Below are 22561 nucleotides of genomic sequence, written 5' to 3' on the forward strand. Positions count from 1 at the left end.
ACTCATCCCACATTGTTCAAGAGTCAACTGTATATTGCAGAATTGGAACTAACACTAGATTACAGGTACAAAGTCAATGTTTTTTGTTTGATTTTTTCTCTCTGTTGCTTATTAATATTTATAAAGTGCTCTAAAGAGGTCCATTTCTCTTTTTTCTCATTTCTCCGGACATCTTCACAGACATGGATACACACACACACACACACACACACACACACACACACATAGATATATTCTTCCCCCGCCCATGCAGATACATACATAGACTCTCACAATACACAGACACAAACAAAGACAAAGGTGTATACACAGACACATACACACACATACACAGAGGCATATATACACATGTACTACCATGGACATGAAGGCACTTGCAGACTCATACACAGATATACACATAGACACACATCAAGTACATACATGAAAATGATATACTAGGTTATATGTCATTTTTCACATTCCCAAGTTTGCCCACCACAGAATAAATTCCTTAAGCTTATATTTGTATGATGCATCATTTTCTAATAAATACCTGTGCATATGTTTACCTTGAGGGAGATTTTTTAAAATATATTTTTAAGATTTCTAGAGAAATATATTTATACTCTACTTTGGTTACATGCCCTGAGCTTAATTACCAGGCTGGTATCGATTGTAAATTCTCCCTGCAGCATACCTATGTCCACTTAATTCATAACCTAAAATATCTAATTTTCCCCCCTGAAGAACATTTTCTATTCAGATTCTACTGAATTATTGAGATAGTTTTGCTAATGATTGAGATATGGCCCCTACAGTTTCAAGAAATAATTTTTTTTTTTAGTTTCCTGTTGCTGTGTTACAAATTACTACAAAGGTATTAGCTTGATTATCAGTTTCTGGGGATAGGATTCTGGACACAACTTGATAGGGTGTTGAGTTCATGTAGTCAGAAAGCTTCAATCAATGTACTGGCCAGGCTCTAGATAGAGCTTGGGGTTCTTTTCTAAGTTAAAGGAATTATTGACAGGATTCAATTCCTTGTAGCTTAAGACTTGGGCTTAATTGCTGGCTCTCAGCTGGGCCACACGTTCAGCAACTAGGAGCCACTTATAATTTCTTGTCACATGGCCCTTTTACAACAACATGGCAGCTTAGTTCTTTAAGGCCAGCGGGCAACTCTTTTGCTGCAGTCTTCCTAAGACAGATCTCAGGAGACTGCATGTAATCACATCATGTAATCGTAGGTATAACCTTCTGTTACCTTTGCCATATAATGTGCTCCAGTCAAAATAGTTACTGTCCTGCCACTGTTGTAATTTTGCATTGTTTGTAAGCAAGTTACAAACCCCGCTCATACTTAGAGGGGGCAGAGAGTATACAGTGGTGTGGCTTGAGGTCATCTTCAAATTGTGCCTACTATATATGGCTTGAGAGTTTTATTTGGTATTTTTTTTTGTAAGGTTTATTTTTATTTATTTTGACAGAGGGAGAGAGAGAGAAAGGAGAGAGACAGAGAGTGAGCAAGTGGGGGAGGGTCAGAGAGAGAGGGTGAGAGAAGATCCCAAACAGGCTCCACGCTGTCAGCACAGAGTCTGATGTGAGGCTTTAACGCATAAACTGTGAGATCATGACCTGAGCAGAAATCAGGAGTCAGATACTTAACTGACTGAGTTACCCATGCGCCCCCTTTTAGTAGGTATTTCTAACCAGGTAACCATAATTGCTGTTATGTTATTATAAGCAATTTCTTTTTTATATATATATTTTTATTTATTTCTAGGAGAGAGAGAGAGAGAGACGGCCTGAGCAGGGGAGGGCCAGAGAGAGAGGGAGATACAGACTCTGAAATAGGCTCCAGGCTCTGAGCTGGCAGTAAGCACAGAGCCCGACGCGGGGCTCGAACCCACGAACCGTGAGATCATGACCCAAGTGAAAGTCGGACACTTAACCGACTGAGCCACCCAGGCGCCCCTATTATAAGCAATTTCTATTTATGGGATATATTGAGTCTAAAAGCAACTTACAGTCTAATTTATATATGACAACATATTGAATTTCAGAACATACACATATTCACGCATACATAGATACAAATGTATATATATATATATATGTTCTTTTAATTTTGCATCCTCCTATAGAACTGAAATCAGCCACAGTTCAATGTAATCATTGATACCTTGCCACTGAATGTCTTTATAGTGTAGATATGTTACAACCCAGTGATTTCTTTAAGAAGGAGTTTATATTACCTTACTCTCACCTACAGTATGAATCAGAAGAGATTTAGAACATCAAAGGATGTGGTGACTCCTTTTGAAATGCCATACACTTTGTACTAAACCCTCTGAGAGACAGCCAATCCTTATTAAAATCAAACTTTTAAGATAATGTGAAACTATCATTCTCTCTGGGCTGTATTATAAAATTTGGTTCAAAATAGATCTGAAACTTTTAATGGGTATAAATGTTCTTGCACATGGTATGGTGGATTGAGTATGGATAAGATGCACTGTGCTTTCTGGGAAACATGCCAAGCAGTGGCTTAAGGGGACCACTATAAGGACTTTTCTTGCTTGGCTCCCTGACAAATGGCATGCCTGCTTAATCAAGACTAGGTGCAATATGGTTGCTGCCCTTTAACAAAACTGTAATAGAAGACAAAAGACAGAAGAGATAGGTAGTGGACGTGATTAGAGGGATAATGAAGCTTGCAGATGGGATGAGATGGCAAATGAGAACATCTCATCCAGAAAGGCTATGAGGAAGTTGGGAGTTCAATCCTATTTCATGAAAGTGATCACAGTAAAGATTGTCCAAGACTTTCTTTCTGAGTAGGTACTTAGAAACACAAGTTAAAGTGCCTCATCTTTGAATTTGGACAGCCTGGACAAGAAAGCTGGCTCAGGTACTTACCAGCTTGGACCAAGTTGATTAATCTTATTAAGTCACTATTACCTTCCCATTGAAGTGGATGGAAATGACACACCTTACAGAGAGAGTTGGGTATAGTACTTGGCCTCAATAAACACAACAAAACAAGGGAATAAGCATAAGAACTTGTGGCTACAAAGATGACAAAACCCTTGCAGGTTTCTTCAAGAAGCTCACAATCTAATGGTGGGGAAGGGGTTGCTACTCAGGCAAACGAGTAATTACAGAGCGACCTGCTAACTCCCAGAAGAGTGGGGAGAAGTTATAGTCTTGAAGAGAGAGCAAAGATAATCAGGTATTGCTTTGCCCTCCCTCTTACCCTGGGCCTAAAGGCCAAAAGGGAGTTTGTTGTTGTTGTTGTTGTTGTTGTTGTTGTTGTTGTTTAATCCATGCCATTTGTGTCTCTCTAATTCTGTACCAAAAATTCTTAGAGTCCATTTTCCTTTAACCTTTCCACCAAAGACAAATGCCAAAAGGGAAGCAAAGGTGAAGAGAATATGCAGCTGGGATGGTTATGAGCTAATGAAGGTCAAACAGACTGAGTACCTGGAGAGGAGACAACAAAATTGGTACTGGAAATGGCATCTGGTATAATAATGATCAAATGGTCAGTCTTTTTTTTCCCCCAGAACCAGTTTTCCAGATAAGAAAAAGACGATGATGATGAGTAAGAAGTTAAATAATGGGAACTATGAATATGATCCATTGTCTCCTTGCACTCATTCATGAATATTTAAAATACTGAGTTCTTTTTTTTTGTTTTGTTTTGTTTTGTTTTTTAATGTTTTATTTATTTTTGAGAGAGAGAGACAGCATGAGCAGTGGAGAGTCAGACAAAGAGGGAGACAGACTCTGAAACAGGCTCCAGGCTCTGAGCTGTCAGCACAGAGCCCTACACGGAGCTTGAACCTACAAACCATGTGATCATGACCTGAGCCAAAGCTGGACACTCAACTGACTGAGCCACCCAGGCGCCCCTAAAATACTGAGTTCTGAGCCAGATAAGAGTCTTTATAGTTTTTCTGGATCTTGAGGGACAAATACGAGGGTAAAATTACTACCTTTGCTTTGCTTCCCCATTTCTCTTCCTCACCATCAGCAATGGTATTTCTAGAATTGCAAGTCAATAATGAAGAAGGGACAAACCTATCACAATCTTGATTGCTTTTGTCTCTGTTGCTCTGGACAGAGGATAGAATATATGGCAATATTTTCAAATCAGTTGGTGTGAGGAGATATGAATTGCAACAAAAGACTTCTATGCGGGGTGGGGTTTGTTCACATATATTAGGATGTTAATGTTCGTGATTTTTTTCTGTTAATAATGCTTCTAAATTGTATTTCTCTTAACTTGCAAGCTTTTAAAGACACCGAAAGCCTATATTTGTTGCAAATATTAAGTTGGGATAGATCTGCAACTTGGCTAATTTTCAACTTTTGACCAATCATATCAGCTGACTATTACAGGACATCGATGTGTCAAACACTCCTATAAAAAGAGTCAAGAAAAGGGAAAATATGGGCAGACATTAAAAATCAACAAAGAAACACAAAGGCCAAAAAAGTTGTGCAAACCCTACATTTAGTAAAATTATATCGTAATTCTTTCTGGTCTACTCTTATAAAAACATGAGAACTCACAAAGACCCATTGAGGCTAACAAGTAGTACCCTACGTCAGTGGGAGAGGTCCCATTCAATGCTTTCCTCAGTTTTTGTTTTTTTTTTTTTACCAAAAGTATTTAACATTTTGTATTTTCCAAACCTCTCTGTCTTATGTATTTCACCCACTCCCAAGTCCACACATACGTATACATAAATCGCATACATATCTCATTTTTCTAGGTTCTTTCAGTTGTTCTGTAGAGTAGTGTCTGGTCCAGATAATATGACAAAAATTATTGCTTTTAATTTTTAAAAATCCCTCCTGGGTGTTCCTTCTGTCATAATATTTTAGAAATACCAGATACTTTAAAAATACTTAAACACTGGGAATTATTTGTTGCTGATTACAAAATGATTCATATGTATCAATCTAGAAGCCCTGTTTTCAAATTAATTGTGTGTTTAACTGCTGTTGTCTTCATTATCAATCATTAGCAAAATGTGAAGCAAAACCAGACAGAAATAAACTTAAAATTTGAAATTTAAAATCTGAGACTAGATTTCTATCTGAGAGTTCATACTGTGGACCCCCTGTGATTTTGAAATCAGTAAAATTATTATGACCACATTATTTTGAACTAATACAAACTGTACATATAATTTTAAGGAGATTTTTTCCTCCCATTTAAAATTTATTCATTGGGACTAGTTTTGCTTCTGCACCTAGATGAAAACTACCTGTAATGTAAGGCACCATGGAAAGTAATTGACATATCCACATTATATAATATTCAAAACTTTGAACTTATTTCAATATTAAGATTCCTGCCTTATCCCAACATAGGCACAATTTCAGGTAGGAAGCATAATGTCACAGACTGGGGAATGACCATGGCTAGTTTCTCTATATTGTCATAGTACCTTCTATTCTTTCTCTTCTCCCATCTGCCTACTCCTAATTCTGACTCTTATTTGTTGTATCATGATTAGGGAAGAGTTAGCTATTGGGCATAATAGCTTTTACTTGCCTGGTGCTGTCTTGACTTGACATCAAAATCTTTGGATTTGCCAGACATTTGAAATTGACTTTCTTAGGGTAGCTTTCCTGTACATGTACTCTTTGACCCACCCCTTCTCTTTGACTTTTCCCAAATTTGCCTTGGAGAGAGTAAGACTCTCTTCCCTGCCATATCACTTACTCCATCAGCTCCTAGACATCCAGAAATACTTTCAGATTCCCTCTCATAAGTTGTTTACTTCATCAAGCAACCCTTTTGCACAGAATCCAAAATATCTTTAAGGCTGTCGCATCAACTCCCTCATATGTGTGATCAACATTTGGTCTCTTGCTTTTGAGATTTTTTGGATGGGATTTAGATCCACCCTCCTGTGTCTACTCTACTGTGCCATCACAGCCTTGTATTCTTAGTCTCAAGGGTAAGGATAGAAATCCTTGAAATTCTTTTTGGAACTGGTCTTGGAGTTGGTGGTAGTAAGTCATAACCCACTGAAGATTCCTCTGAAAAGTCTCTAATGACCTTCCTGAAGCCCCTAACTAAACTGAACGTTAGGATGTAGATACTACCCACCACTTTCCTTAGGAGCAGAACTCACAGTATAGCTCTCTCCAGAGAAATCCTCCTCATGAGCCTTTTCTGGTTCATTGATGTCTTTGCTTTGTGTAAGAGATTATTAGCTGTGCAAATATATGACAGTCATCACTATAAATTTGTGCCCTCTTTGGAATATATCATCTACTATGTCTTGGTTCCTTAGGTAAAATCACCATTTCAATACTCTCTCATTCATATGACAATGCAGAGAGGTATAGTTCATGTATAGTTTATAGTTGATTTTATGAAGACATGAAAATGGTTCTTCATGTTTTTGATTTAATAATTATCTGAGTGACTTGTGCGCCAAACATTTTTCTCGGCATAAGAAATAAGATAGTAAATAAGCTACACAATGCCCCTCTATGCATGAAGCTTATATTCTTCCGAAAGCAGGAATATAGTTTGAAAAAGAGAAAAGTAAATAATGTTATTTCAGAGAAAGGAGATGAGAAACAGTGTGCAGGTGAGTAAGAGGGTCCTTTTAGGGACATTTCTGAAAGAAAATCTGAGAAACTGACCTTTGTACAAGAGTTACTTAAATTAATTGGGAATAATTGAATCTATATCATGGAACAGAAATATATGCATTTAATATACATAAACACATCTGGAGAACTATGAAAAATAGGCAATGGAATGCTTAATATGCATTTCTGGTTCTTCCTCTGTTAGTTCTTGGGAAGAAACCGTCATCTCTTCTAGGGAAGATTTCCTGATAAGGTTCTCCATCTTTCTTTTCACTGGGTCCCACCACAAATCTGGCCTGTATTGGGATGTTTGTGACCTTGTATCAGGGCTCTTATTACATTTGTAGACTATTCTTAGTCTCCGCTAATGAGATCGCTCAGAGTTCGCTTTGAGTATCACATCTTAATCACTTGATTTCTGCAGACGTTTCCTTTCTCCAAATAAACTCCTCAAAATGCCTGCTGCTCTGTGCTCATTAACCTGGGAATGGCTTCTCTAACTCCAATTTGAAAATACTCCTGACTTCTGAGACTTCTATCCTGATCAGGATTCTCCAAGCAGCCACAATGGGAGGAGACTTTTAGACTCTTGAGTGTGAAAAAGAAAAAAATCAATGACCAAATTTCCATCTGCAAGGGGATTTTCCCTTTATGAATACATGGGGACTTCACTCTTTTGCAGTGCAGCATAACTAAGATCCCACCCAACTCCACTATCTGCCCAATTCCTATTTAATCATTTTGTGCTCAGCAAGGTTTAGGTGACTCAAAGATAACAAAATAATTAGCTAATGAGTAAATGAATGAGTAAAGAGATGAATATTCACAACTAAGAAGTTTTTTTTTCCTCTTATAATCTTTTTCTACTCTTCATGGTTACTTATTTTGAGAGAGAGAGAGCACCAGCAGGTGAGGGGCAGGCAAGAAGGAAGAAAGAGAATCCCAAGCAGGCTCTGCACTGACATGTTGCAGGGCTCCAAGTCACAAACCCTGAGATCATTACCTGAACCCAAATCAAGAGCTAATGTGTAACCAACTGAATCACTCAGATGCCCCTCTTTTTCTACTCTTAACCCACAATTGATTTGATATAGGCTTCATGATGAAGACAATAGCCCTCATTTAAACAAACCCAAAGTAAGAATAGAACTACATGTCAGTGTAAACATCTACAACATTTTCCCACTTGCTGATGGATCTTAGGTTGGTAACCTGTATTTCCACAGTATTGCCACTTGGAATTACACTGGATTACATTAAAGATCTTTCAGATGAACAAATGGTCTAATCCAGAACAAGAAGGCAGCAATTCCTTGTTCACCATGCATGGGAAAGAAAAGGGATGCCCCATTTTATTGTCCTCTGCTTTATTGCACTTCTCTGATACTAAGTTGTTGTTGTTGTGTTTGGTTTGATTTGGTTTGGTTTTGGGTGGGGTTTTTTTTGGTTGTTTTGTTTTCTTTTCTGTTTTGTTTTGCCCTTTTACACATTGAAGGTTTGTGGCAACCCTGCATCAGGAAAGCCTCTCTTTTTTTTTTTAATTTTTAATGTTTTGTATTTATTTTTGAGAGAGAGATAGAGACAGCATGAGCAGGGGAGGGTCAGAGAGAGGGAGTATGAGAATTTGAAGACAGGCTCCAGGCTCGGAGCTAGCTGTCAGCACAGAGCCTGACATGGGGCTCGAACCCACAAACTGTGAGATCCTGACCTGAGCTGAAGTCAGACGCTTAACCAACTGAGCCACCCAGGCGCCCCCAGGAAAGCCTCTTGATGCCATTTTTCCAACCACACTTGCCAGATTCATGTCCCTGTCACGTTTTGGTAATTCTCACAATATTTCAAATGTATTTGTTATTATATTTGTTACAGTGATCTTTGATCAGTGATTACAACTTGCTGAAAGCTCAAATATGGTTAGCATTGTTTAGCAATAATGTATTTTTAGTTAAGGTATGTACATTTTTAGACATAATACTATTGCATGCTAAATAGACTAAAGTGTAGTGTAAACATAACTTTTATATGCACTGGGAAACCAAAAGTTCATTGGATGTGTTTCATTGCGTTAGTCGCTTCACTCTAGTGTTCTGGAAGTGAACCTGCACTATCTCCAAGGAAGGCTTGTATCTTCTTGCTGTGCTTGAAGCTTACTCCAGTAAGACTATTTCTAAATACTGTTGGCTTTAGAATACCAGACCTAAAATTTAGTGTGCATTTAAAGGACAAAAGAACAATTATATGCCATAAATGATATGTTAAAAATATAGTCGTGGATAAATGTTGTTTTGAAATCAAAACTGAAAGTTGAAGTCATTCTGAAAAGTTGAGGTAAGCTTATTTTTAAATAAGCACAACAGACCCCTACAAGAAGAAATACTGTGCAGGCAATCCGGAATGTCTTATGGGAACAACTCATGGGCAATAAGGTCAGGGAATAAGGAGAAAGATCTCATGTTGCTTTATTTGTCCCCTAGAGCCCAACAGTATATTATTAGGCTGCCAGCCACAATCCCATAGAATGGCTTGCTCAAGATGAAAATTTGGCCTTTATTAAGGGCCTTCACTCTACAAACTATAGCACACTGCCATCTCTTATCTCCACCTTTAGCAAGCTACTCAGGACACTTGAAGGCTCTATCAGAACTTCAATCTAATGAAGGAGATACATTATACTTGACTTGAGATTATTGAAGGTGATAAATTATACTTGACTTGAAATCATAATTTATTCAGAAAACATAACTAGGAGAATAAGTATTGCTTTTATTAAGCCAATTGCTTTGTTTATTCAGAAAGGGTCCCTAAAGTAGAAAGACCATCCAGAAGCTGTAGTTCTCTAGGAGTCTAAGTACAGACCATATGCAGGCTCTGACATGGTAATTGTTGTATAATTAGACTCTGAAACTTTGTTAGATCTGTTCTGAGAGGGTTTTCAGTTGCCTTGATCTGAAGAGAATGGGTAAATCTCTGATATTTCAGGGAATAATCTGGATGGTGTACCATTTTCAGGGTATAACCAAATCATTCACATTCTGCCTGGGTGCCCCAGGGAACTATATTGGAATGAGAAAGAATTGTAAAAGCCTTGGTTTAAATTGAGATTGGTTACTGGGAAGGGAAGACTTTTGCAGTAAAGTTAGACAAAGCACAGCCAACCATAGGAAGTGGGGCAAGACCTAGACTAATGGAAAGGATAATATTTTCAAAGATCTAAGAATAGCTAGGGAAGTAGAGGTGATCCCTTCACACAAATACTCTTCTTGCAGGGCATATGGAGCATGGCAGTGGTGAGTTAAAGAGCAAATGATATTTGGACAATTGTATTGGGTAGGTGGCATAAGGTAGTTGTTTTGGTTTCTTTAACCACGATCCAAATATGTAATTCCTAAGCAGATATTCTAGATGCTGCCTCCAGAAACCATCCTTAATTTTCTAATTCTGTCTATTCTTACTGCTGCATATTCAATATCAAGCCACTCTCACATGCACTACTGATCTACTCTTGACCCCTTCAATCCAACTTCTCATGTATAGCCACAGTTGTAGTTTAAAAGTCTAAGCCAGACTATATTATTTTCCAGTGTGAAACTCTCCAAGAGCTTTTTCATGCCATACAGAATACAAAGAAATTGTTTTCCCTGGCCCAGCAGGCCTACTTCTCTGTACTGGATTGAATGGTGGCTTCCTAAAAAATACATCCACATCCAAACCTCCAGAACCTGTGGATGTGCCCCTATTTGGAATATTATATTTACATATGTAGTTAAGTTGAGGGCCTTGGGATGAGATCATCCTGGATTATCCAGATGGGGCCTAAATACAATGGCAAATGTTCTTATAAGAGACAATCCATAGGAAGACATATGGAAAAGAGAAGGCGGCCATTGGAAGCAGAGATCAGTTATGTGTCCACAAAACAAAGCAAACCTGGAGCCACTAGAGCTGGAAACAGTAAGGAGGAATTCTCCCCTAAAGTCTTCGGAGAGTCCTGCTGGCATCTCAGTTTCAGGCTTCTGGCTTCCATAAGTGGGAGAGAATCAATTTCTCTCATTTTAAGCCATCAGGCTGCGATAATTGTTGTGGAAACCAAAGGAAACAAACACGTTCTCCATCCACATCTCCTACTCTAATGATTGCCTACTTTATTCCTACTAAACTAGCCTCTTTCTCCCCCTTGCCGACTTTAAGTATATCATGCTTCTTGTCTTTGCCTGTTTGGCCTGCTGCAGCAAAACACCACAGACCAGGTAGCTTATAAGGAACAGAAGTGCATTTCTCATAGTTCTGGAGGAGTGAAATTGGAGATCAGGGAGCCAGAATGACCCTCTTCCAGGGTATGGACTCTCAGGTCCTCACATGGAAGAAGGAGCAACAGCGGTTTCTGAAGCCTTTTTTTTTTTTTTAAGTTACTGTTTTCACTCAGAAGTATTTCATCCTAATGACCTAATACCTTCCCAAAGTCCCACCTTCTAATACCATCACATTCAGCATTGAAATTTAACATATGAATTTGAAGGGGGACACATTGAGCCCACTGAACTCTCTCAAACTTGGAGTCTTTACATTAGCTGCCTTCTCTGCCTGCAGAGTTTTCTTCTAGATCTATGTCTAGTTCTCTCTTGTCATTATTTAAGTGTTTCTTTTCTTTTAAGTTTATTTATTTTGAGAGAGAGAGAGAGAGAGAAAGAGAAAATCCCAAGCAGGAGCTACACCACTAGCACAGAACCCCAAGCGGGCCTCAAACTCACCAACCATGAGATCATGAGCTGAGCCAAAACTAGGTGTCAAACACTTAATCAACTGAGCCACCCAGGCACCCCGACTCTTTCTTTTGCAAAAGGATCTTACCAGACCAAATCAATGTAATATTTCTCCTTAGTAATTCCCTATCTTGTCATCCTTTTGTATTCATTCCAATACTTATCTTTACCTCATCTTCTCTGGTTTGTTATCTGTCTAACCCCAAAGAGGCATGCTCTGTGAAGTCAGAGTTTCTCATCATCTGACTCACTACAGAATCCTGAGTGTCTAGAATAGTCCCTGATATTCAATAAGCATTTAATTAATGTTGAATGAGATATATATTCGATAGCTATCAATATGATAAGGATTTAGGTGATATGCTGGATATCTAGAACTTTAAGAGACAAGCGAGGTTCTTTTGTTGAGGTGCTTGGATCTGGGTTATGATATATTACCAAAGACTTAGACTTAAAGAAGAGGACAAGAATCTCCTAAGAGATCACAGATACATATGGAGGCATGGTCTTGGGGCTAAATTGGTATTATTTCCCAGAGTAGTATATAGAGTATAAGCCATTAAAGCATAAGATCAGAGGTAAATCCAGAACAATGATAGCATGAGATGGACTGTGTGAGTGAGGCTACAGAAGATAGCCAGGGTTTGTTCTGCCTATAGCTGGAGTCCATTGCCCACTATTAACTGGAAAATAGGACTCACAACATTGGGGAAAAGTCAGGTATGGGCAGTAGGAGACAAAGGCTACAACTCTCAGTTGCTCTGGTGAAAAGATGACTTGGCTTTCTGATAATCTAGATGTAATTTTCTAGTGAACTAGATCTAGGGGACGAGATCCTTCTGAATAGGGCTGGTTTAAGTTTAAATGCATTAACTTGAAATGATTCCATATGCTCTTAATGGTACTACAAATTGCAACCTAGAAGAGTCCATATCCAACAGCAGGCTGACACTGGTATCTACATTATCTAGTTATGAGGGTGGGGAGGGGAGAACATCCCTGATGATGCCATTATTCAGCCTTTTGTATCTTGTCCACCTTACCCACCATTTAAGAAGCTTAACGAGGGTATCCTAATCCAACTCACAAGTTAAGGAATTCATATCATCTGAGAATAATGAATATGAATATCATGAGAATAAATAAACCGAAGAATAATGTGTGAGCAGGAGGTCTTGGAAGTTACTCTTTTAGAACCACCATCTTAGTGAATTTTGTACAGGTGGGAGAGTGATCTAGTGCAGTATCCTTGGAGGGTCTTTGTGATTTCTCATAATATTAGCTTAATGACAGCAGGCAGAGACCCATGAAATCCTATTTGGAGGCATGCAGCCATTTTAGAGTTCCCAGAGATAAGGTCTGTTGACGTATCCTCTCATGAGATAAAGCTTGTCCTATAGAAGTTATTTTAGCATTTTTCATTGCCTCTGACTTTCCCAAAGGTTCTCTGTTGTTATTGTTAGCTGTATATTTTGAAAACAAAAAACAATCAGGTTGAAGAAAAGGCCTCCTGTATGTTTGTGTCTGTGGGAATAAATGTGGAATAAAATATATATAATGCATGGTGGTTGATATTTTGTGTCATTTATCTTCACTTGTGAAGAGGAAAGGGATAAGTCACTCATGACTGTGCCAGTCCTGATCCATTCTTCATCAATACACTCATGAAGATAAATGCCACATTTACACAGACCACAGTATCATGTATCCTTTCAGACCATAGATTTAGATCGCTTAGAGCAGAAGGTTGACTTGGTGCTATTATTTGAAAATCAAGGACATTTTTGTTGTACCATCTCCTATTCCCACACATCCTGATCTCCAGTGTTAAACTAGGATACCACTAGCAGCTAAAGAGATATTTAAGTAACATATAAAATATTTATATATTATTTATATTTATAAAATGCTTATATTTATGTAAAATATAAAGTATATTTTATATGCGTGTCTCTACTTCAGATACTCACTTACCTTTAATTTAAAAGTTTTCTTTTTTTCTTTCTTTTTTTTTTTTTTTTTTTTAATTTTTTTTTTTTTTTTTTTTTTTTTTTTTTTTTTTTTTTTTTTTTGTATAGCCAACGCAGTGTTCTCCAGTGGCAGTTGATTAATAGGATGTCTTGGTCCTCACATGGTGATAAGGGGTACAATCAAGAAAATACTACAGAAAAAATTATATGTAAGTGGCTAATTCTCTCTGTGGACAAGTTACATGACAGGGGAGCAAGTCAGAATAGAACTGTTGAGAATTAATAGTATTTGAACAGCTTTATTAAGAAAAAACAGCACGGACACCTTGGTTTTCCATGATGTACAAATGGCTGTACTATTGGATTTTAAGGCTATGGCAGAGCAAGTATCTTGTCTGCTGTATGCTTGTGGACCCTGCTATAGGTAATCAATAGAAAATGAACATTTTGTAACTCAGTACTGAATGTCCTTATTCTGGTTTTGTTTATAATTACTGTTCCACAGATTGACTATCTGAAGCTAGAAGACTTTGCATTAAAATAAAACTATTGGCTCTTTTTCCTTTGGTTGGTACATGAAAATTTATATAAACAGAAGTTAACTGAAAGGATGTCCATAAATTCCAGAAATTTGATGAAACAAATTGGACATTTCCAAAATCACTGTCCCTCTTTGGAAACTGTTAGCTTGAACCATATGAAATTGCTGATGCCAATAGTTTTTTATTTAGAATATGGCATTTTTAAAATTTTACATACTGATGGATATTATAATTGTATAATTTTATATACTGATGGATTGTGTGATTCAGGGTGTATGTTTAGTTGGTTCTTTCTGTATATAACCATTCACTTATTCAATATTTCATTCACTTATTCAAGAAACATTTATTTAGTACATACTAAATGGCAGTAACTGGGTTATACATGCACATAAAATGGAATATTGTGCCTATCCCAACAGATCATGTTGTCTAATGGTGCAAAAAGACACATACTATGCAAGTATGTCATGGACGGCTAACACAATAGTTGATTAATAAATAGTTGCTCAATAAATGCTCTTTTTATTATTCCCATTGCTACATCTATAAACAAATCCAACAGACTCCAATGTGTTTAAAAAAAAAAAAAAGCACAAAATGCAGGTTCCTAAATTTAGAGAATTGTAGTAATGATTAATGGCATGGGTACATCTTTCCCTCTCTTAGCTTGTTCATGTTAAAAAATTATGTATTGGAGAGAACAGTAGCATAGGGTTCTAAATACTTAACATCTTGTATGAACAATGATCCTATATTAGTCTTGCCCCCTTGAAACTTGATCACATTACTTAACTTCCTTATACTTTAAGATTCTGATCTGCAAAATGGAAAATTATAACCTATTTCTGCCTACCTCCCATAAATATAAGGGTCAGACAGGATAATATCTATGAAGAAATTATCTAATCTATAATGTATACTATAAGCAAAAGGTAAACTTAACATCATCTTTTTCATTACTAATCTAATTTTTATGGTGATACGTGAAAGGTCAGGTGGTATATTTTCCCATTCGTAGGCATGATCATGTATTTGGGGATGAGTACATGTGCCAGTATGAGATAATCATTTTATAAAAATGGGTAAATTGTTTAGTTCCTCCCCAAATCAGTAGAGCAATTTTATACACCGTGAATGAAACTGTCAGGTAACAGTAATCATTTCTATTACCTGAGAGCTTACAATATCCCAGGCTTAGTGGCCTATGGCTATCACCTCATTTCACGTTCAGAACAACCTTCTGTATTTGGACCTAAACTTTACAGGTGAAGGAATTGAAGTCTAAAAAGGTGATAGAATTTGCAAGTCACAAAGTTACTACATCTAGTGACAGAATTCATTGACTTAACATCTTTACCTTATCACATGATCTGATTTGGATTCATCATCCTCTCCATCTTTGCACAGCCTTTCCTGCTTGATAATCTCCATTTTCTCCAGAGAAGTTCTCAGAGAAGCACTTATCTTCTCTGGGCTTTAGTTTCCTCATCTGTAAAAGTGAACTATTGGTGGGGCTCCATCTGTAAACAAATCCAAAAGACTCCAGGTCCTGGGACCTCACAGTATTGGAAGAGACGGAAATACATACATACATACATACGTACGTACATACTCATTATCTCTAGTTGTGAAAAATGTGATTAAGAAAGATAAAGCAAACTAAGGAGATTAAGTGCTATGGGGAAAAGGGATATAGTTTAAGCAGCGTAGCCAAGGAAGGCCTCTTTGAGCAGGTGACCTGAAAGAAGTGAAGAAGCAAAGCATGCGGGTATTTGGATGAAAGGTGGTACCATGGTCATATGCATGGAAAGCTACAGGTCTGTCTGGGTTAAGAAGGTTCCAGGCAGAAGGATAGCAACTGCAAGTTTTTTGAGGTAGCCCTGTTCTTGGCATATTGGAGGAATAGCAAGGAGCCAGAGTGACCAGGGTGAGAGTAAGAGCAGTAGTTGTAGCAGGATAAGATCAGAGAGGTAGGAGTGATATAGAACAAAAATATAAATGGTCTCGTAGGCTACTGGAAACACTTCACTATTACTCTGAGTGAATGATGTAAGAAGCCTTTGATCATTGAACAGAATGAATGAGATCTGACTCTCATTCTGATAGGATCCCTCCACTGTGTGGCAAAACAAACAAACAAACCAAAAAACAAAACAAAACAACAACAACAAAACAAAAAACAGAAGAAACACACAAAGAGAAGCAGAGACACCAGATATTGGACCAGGCTATAGGAATCACTGAACTATGCATATAGGAAATGATAGGAATCACTGAATTATACAGATAGAAAATGGAGTAGGATGTAACAGTTGAAGTGAAAAGAAGTGACAAGATTCTTGGTATACAGGATTACCAAAGTATAGGCAATAGAACGTCAAGGGGATAGAGTGTAGAGGTAACAGGACGCAGTAGTGGGATAAAGTGAAACAATAGAGACTCAAGGGACTTTGGTCTGACCTATTCAGAGGATGATCCCCAGAACTGTGCTTGGCATATGGTAGGAGCTTAAATTTTTTCGTTGAATGAATGAATTCATGAATGACTGGATTTTCTCTTAGAAAAGTCTTTATTGGGGATGGATGTCCAGTTGGAATCAAGGGCTTTATTTTGGACAGATCGATTTTCAGTGCCTCCAATGGAATTCTCAAGTTCGCAGTTTTATGTACAAGTGTGTACTGCAGGCTGGAGGTATATGTTTGTCGATACTATTTAGACCCACCGTAGGACCACTTGGAGAGTGAGTATAGACAAAGAATAGGTCCACTAACAGAGTTCTGGTGCACTCCAGGGTAGTAGGCTAAGAGATAAAGCACAACTAGTCATGGAGGTCGAGCAGATTAACCAATGAGATAGAAGGAGAATTGAGGGAGTGGTTTCCCAGGAGCCAAGTGCAGACATTGTTTCAGAAAGAACAGGGTGGTCACTATGTCAAATGCTGCTAATTCTTGTCTAATATGAGAACTGAGGATTGGCTACTTGATTTAACAATGAACGTGAGTGTTCTCCTCCCATCTCTTCTTTACCCCTTCTACACATATGGATTGTTACCCACTGTCTTGTTTCACATTTTTATAAATCCCTGACATGTTACTTTGTCACTCACATTTCATGTGTGCTAACAGAAGTTCTTGAAACCATGAGATTTGGGGAAAGTTTCCATATAATTGAGTTACACATCTTTTAAAACCAATAATGGAAAATCCAAAGATCATCTTTGAAATAAAATTTCATTATAGACAGTTTACTTGTGTAATAATAATAATAATATCCGCTAGTGGTATATTGCTTTGAAGTTTGAGAAGCACATTTACTTGCACTATCTGTTCCAAACAAAACCATCTAACACATTAAAGTGCCCCACTTTGAAGCTTACACCATCAGACTATGCCACCTGCTAACACCTCCTTGTAGGAGTCCCCAGCAGACCCACACTTCACTCCTCCTCATTCCTTGAAGATTTTAACACCTGCCTCCCTGCTGTTCTTTCCAGGCCTACTCTTGATAGAATCTTGGTGATTTCACTATCCATGTCAGTCCCTTGATCTTGATTACTAATTGTGTGGGCTTTTTCCATCTGTACTTGCCCAGGGTTTCCGCTTTGTATAGTTCACACCAACTGTATGTCTAAGCTTTGGCTGTAAAGATCTGTGTTTGTGGGAATTAAAGATTCTTTAGTTTTCTTTACAATGCTTTGGAAAAAGCCAGCTCTATGTCTTCACATTTCTTTGCTCCAAGTCCTGTGTGGCCCTCAATCTCAGATTGTACTTTGTAATCCACCATTGCTGTAGAAATGTTGGGAGGGGATCTTAGGCATAGGAATTGGGATGGGTAGGAGGAGGAGATGTTAGTGTCTCTCTTGTTTTGGGGTGTGGAAAAAGAAACAACTGGAGTTGACAACCGATAACCTCTTTAAAAGCCTTAACATGCTATTTGGCTTTAGTAATTCAGTGTGTTCTGTTTAACTATTTCCTGTCCATCTTCAAAATATATTCTCTCATTTGATCTTAAGAGGTAGTTTTGAAGACACTGGATATGAGAGAAAATTTGACTTGTTGAAAGTCATTGATAAGTCAGAACCAAGTGTAGACTGCAGGTCTTCTGACTCCAAATAGCATTTTTTCATTGGCCTTAAAAAATGCATTGTTCAAAATGTCCAATGGTTAAAATAGCTGCCTTGGCTCTCTGCCCAGGAGAATGTTAAAATACAGTGGCAATTCAATAAATATTGTCACCAGTGTTGTCTGTGGCAGTGGTGGTGGCAGCAGATCCAGAAATGTGCTGAATTGTTCTAATGGATGCTTTCTTATTTTTTATTTTTTTAGATTGGCAAACACGTTGCCTGTTTACAGCATAGAGACCACAATGGAGAGCTAGGTGGGTGATGATTCATGCTAAATCTTTCCCACAATATGCTGAACACTACAACAGCAGCTAATGTGAAGTGGCTCATTATACACTGTCAAATCCAATAACAGCAATGACTGGCTTTGCTAGCACGAGCAACTTGTGGGAAGCCCAGCTACTGCAAACCACTACTGAATTTCAAAAAATAGGCTGCTGCATAGTAGAAAAGACATATTCACTGAGCCATATTTGCAAATGTCTTGTATGTTTCTCTTTGCCAGCTTAGAAACAGCCTTCCTGTTCCCAGCTTGACATCAGAGATGACTCTCCTTGGGATCCACTTCTCTTGTGAGTTCCTCCTCCTTCAACTACACTTTATGCACTAAAGATTTTATAAGGGTACGGGTGGCTCATAGACAGATCTGGAAATGTGGTTCCACTATAGAAATATTCCCAGAGCTCCCTCTCTACTCCCTCTTCCACTAGCCAATCATCCCATACACACAGACACATTTACCTTCTGCAGTACAGCATCCATAGGTAGTGTAACTATACACAGGGAGAAATCGTGAGGCAGCAGGCAGGACCACCCATTCCTTGCTGTATGACTTATGACAATGTGTCTTTTTGTCTCCATTTAATTGTAATCTTCTGGAAAGCAGGATCCTGGATTTATTGATCTATTTAGTAATGCCTATGAACCGTAGTTGTCCTTCCATAAATATGTATCAGTGAAATTAATGCATTCCCTTCTGAAAAGTCCATAATTAAGCTAGGGAGTGGGATTTAATCTTCCTGTTTCCTTGTCCCTAGCACAGTGCCTGATATACAATCGGTAGAGACTACATGTCCATTTAGTGAGAAAACAAGGGTATGAATGAGTTCATCAATCACATGGTTCCCTGTGGCCAAATTAAAGGCTAAGCAAACCTTTTCCAACCATCAGGGACAAAGAAGTGATGACTTCCAGTCATTCTTCTTTGCGTCACCAGGAGTAATGCCCTGAAAGTGATTGTTTATTTTGGAAGGCAAAAGCTAATCTGAAGCGATTTTCTTTATTTTTATATTCAAATATCTATAAAATAGAAAAACACCAGAGACCTATTCATTGCTCACAAATGATTTATGGGGTAATAATGTGCTTGCTTTTCCAGCTGGGCTGCACTTTGGTGCTATCCTGGGTTTAATTGAAAATATGCTGTGACCTTGGTTTTGTTCACTGGGCATGGGGCGGCATAATTGGCATGAGGCCTCTGAAGAACTCCCTTTTAATGAATGTCATTTGGTTAATTTGGGGTTTGCCTGCGGGAAATAATGTATGAAGTCCTGAGAAAACAAGACACATTTTATTTGCATATAGTTCACATGAAGGTAATGATTTAAAAAAATTTTTTTTAACTTTTTATTTTGCTATACCTATTTGTTGAATTCTAAATGCTATCAGTCTGATAATAGCATTGTCCCTAACGGTCTCATGTTTCATCATAATTAAATAAACAGCTTGTGAATTACAGTCCAAAAAATGTCTGTGTTCCACTCTTAACTTAAGGGGTTTCCATAGAAACCGTGGGCAGCAAGTTTAACTGACATTCATTGGACTTGATGCTACATGCAGTGTTGCTGTCTCTCTGTTTTCTTGTTACTCTGTGTATACATCTCTTTCTCTTCCTTTAACCCTGGAAACCCTCTCCCGCTTGGTCTTCCTCTGCCTCTTCCTGTTCCTCCTCCTCCTCCTCCCGCTACTCCTCCCCCTTCTCTTATTAGCAATGAGGAAGTAATTTGGACTCAGTTAGATTTAACAAATGCAATAATACTAAAATGAGCTCTGATACTTAAGTGTAATTGTGTTATTAGCTGGAAATGTTTTTCTTCAAAAACAAAAGAATTGAGAGTGAAGTTTACCAAGGAAGCACATGCTGATAAGAAGGAACCCTTGACTGCCAATTGGAACTCGGCAGGCTATATATCATGGGCCATATCTCCACCCCAGCTGTGGCTTTTCCTTGATTTAGGCAGCCCAAACTGATGTTTCTTTCTCCTCAGTCCTGATTTTCAGTCTTCTACCTGGAGTATGAAATCATTGTGCTGATCATATTCCAAGGGAATGAAGGAGTTTATTTAGGGAAGAAAAAACATACTGTATATTGTGTACCTACTGTGTGCCAGATATGCTAGATACTTGCATTTAGGTTGTCTTAGTTAATCCCACAAAATTCATTGCAAGGCAATGTGCTGGAAGAGAAAATGGACCTGGAGCTGGTGGCTGAAGTTTAGATCCCACAACTGGGTGGTGGAAAAGCCTTGGTTATAGTTCATAGATGCTCCATCGTGGTATGTCAAAGGCAAAATGAATATAAGCACTTCTAAGAAACAGTGTTTCATTAGGAATATTTTTAATTCTTTTTTAATGTTTATTTTTGAGACAGAGACAGAGCGTGCATAGAGAAGGGGCAGAGAGAGACAGAGACACAGAATCTGAAGCAGGCTCCTGGCCCCAAGCTGTCATGTCAGCAAAGAGCCCAATGCAGGGCTCCAACCCACGAGCTTTGAGATCATGACCTGAGCTGAGTTGGACACTTAATAGATTGAGTCACCCAGGCGCCCCAGGATTAGTTTTAATAATGCAGCCAGTACTCTGTGGGAGTTGTTTTTCTTCATCCCTTTAGAAATGAGGAAAATGAGTTGCCAAAAGAGTAAATTGCTTATCCAAAACAATATAGCTAGTAGAGAGTATATATCCACACAGTGCAATGGTTAAAGGGGTATATTAAGACAGACCTGAGATCATTGACTAATTGCGCGATTTGTGTCAGACAACAGGCACCATCTATTTCATGAAGTTGTTATGAAAATTAAGTAAAATTGTGTAAGTAAAGTATGCAGAGTGTCTGCCACACAGAAAGCTGTGGTTTGTACTCTCTCTCCCTCCTCCCTCCCCTTTCTGTTTGCTATTGTCTTTAGTATGGATTCAAAGTCTACCTAATATTTATAGTTTTCGAAGTTACAAGCCATTCACAATTCATAAACTATCTAAAGTTACCCTGATAATGAGAAGGGAAAGACAAAAAATATCACACCTACTTTACAGGTGAGGAAAAGTGAGATTCAGGATTATTGACCACATCTCCATATAGTGAAAGAGGAAATGGAGTTTTTACCTAGGTCTCTGGGGTTCCATTTAAAATTAAAACTCTCAGAGTCTAGTATTTTAATTTGGATTCGATGTTCACGGGTTTGAAAGCTTCAGCCCAGCAGATTTTAATTCATCTTTCCTGTAAATGGTAAGAGGAAGACAGTTTTAGCAGGAAGGGATTGGTGGGGGGGGTAGTTGGGAGAGGGTAGTTACAAAGTTTCTCTCTTACAGACTTGTTTTCTGGTCATTCTCCCAGGGGAATGAAGAAATGCAGTTCTTAATCCCAGGTACATAAGAGGCACTGATTTTACATGGTGGTAGGCTTTAGTGGGGTCGAGTGGAGTGGGGAGGAAAGACTCACAAGAAGCCAAGAGGGTAAACAGCTTAGGTAAGTGTGTGATAGGACATGATTGCTGGAGAGCATAATTGTTATGCCCCGCCCCCCCCCCAAAACACACAGACATGGACATGTGTGTATACACAAGATTAATCAGAATGAACATTTCTTTATTACATAATCATTGTAAAGCTTCAAAGAGTTCATACTAGGAGAGAAAAGCTTACCTCTGCCCTTTTTACCTATGGTGTGCCTATCTACGCTTGCCTTCTTATGAGAATACTCATTCTGTGTTGTCTTTGAAAGAACCTTTTAAGCTCCTTTCTCCATTTTGTGTTAGTTTATTTAAAACTAAATGAGAGAATCCCTGAAGCAACTTAGGTGGACACACAGGGACTGCAGTATGTCACTAAGTGCTGCAAACATACAAACAAGTAACAGTACCACAGACCACCCCACTGTGTTGTGGAACTTTTTTGCTCAGGACTCCTCATTATGTTATGTGACACATAGAACCATTGCCAACTTAGTACAACTGAATCTTTTTCTTATTTTTGAGATGAAAGATAGCTATAAATAGAAATTTTAATATTTTTTCTTTGCAGGTTTGGGGCTGAAGAGAGTGAGTAAGAAAAGGAATTACTATAGATACTGCAAAGCAGGGTCAGCAAACTATTTTGTAGATGGTCAGTGAGTTAGTATTTTGGGCTTTGTGAGCCTTATAGTCTTATCACAACAGCACAATTTAGCACATTAATGTGAAAGCAGTCATAGACAATAAATACACAAATGGGTGTGGAAGTATTCCAGTAAAACTTTATTGACAAAAACAGGTATTGACCCAGATTTTGCCTGTCAGCAAT

The 22561-nt window shown here is 38.2% G+C and overlaps 1 protein-coding gene across 1 annotated transcript in view; it reads left to right on the top strand.

Moving 5' to 3' along the window:
- Positions 1-22561, top strand: part of LRRC4C (leucine rich repeat containing 4C) — a 165110-nt gene that overhangs the window by 123248 nt on the left and 19301 nt on the right. The window contains exons 3-5 of the mRNA XM_039221265.1: positions 13445-13545; positions 18207-18258; positions 18510-18576. The gene's annotated coding sequence lies outside the window, so the exon portion shown is untranslated. The remainder of the gene's footprint in view (positions 1-13444; positions 13546-18206; positions 18259-18509; positions 18577-22561) is intronic.

This window comes from Hyaena hyaena, unplaced genomic scaffold, assembly GCF_003009895.1.
Source record: "Hyaena hyaena isolate Hyena2069 unplaced genomic scaffold, ASM300989v1 scaffold_974, whole genome shotgun sequence".
In the NCBI taxonomy this organism is placed as follows: Eukaryota; Metazoa; Chordata; class Mammalia; order Carnivora; family Hyaenidae; genus Hyaena; species Hyaena hyaena.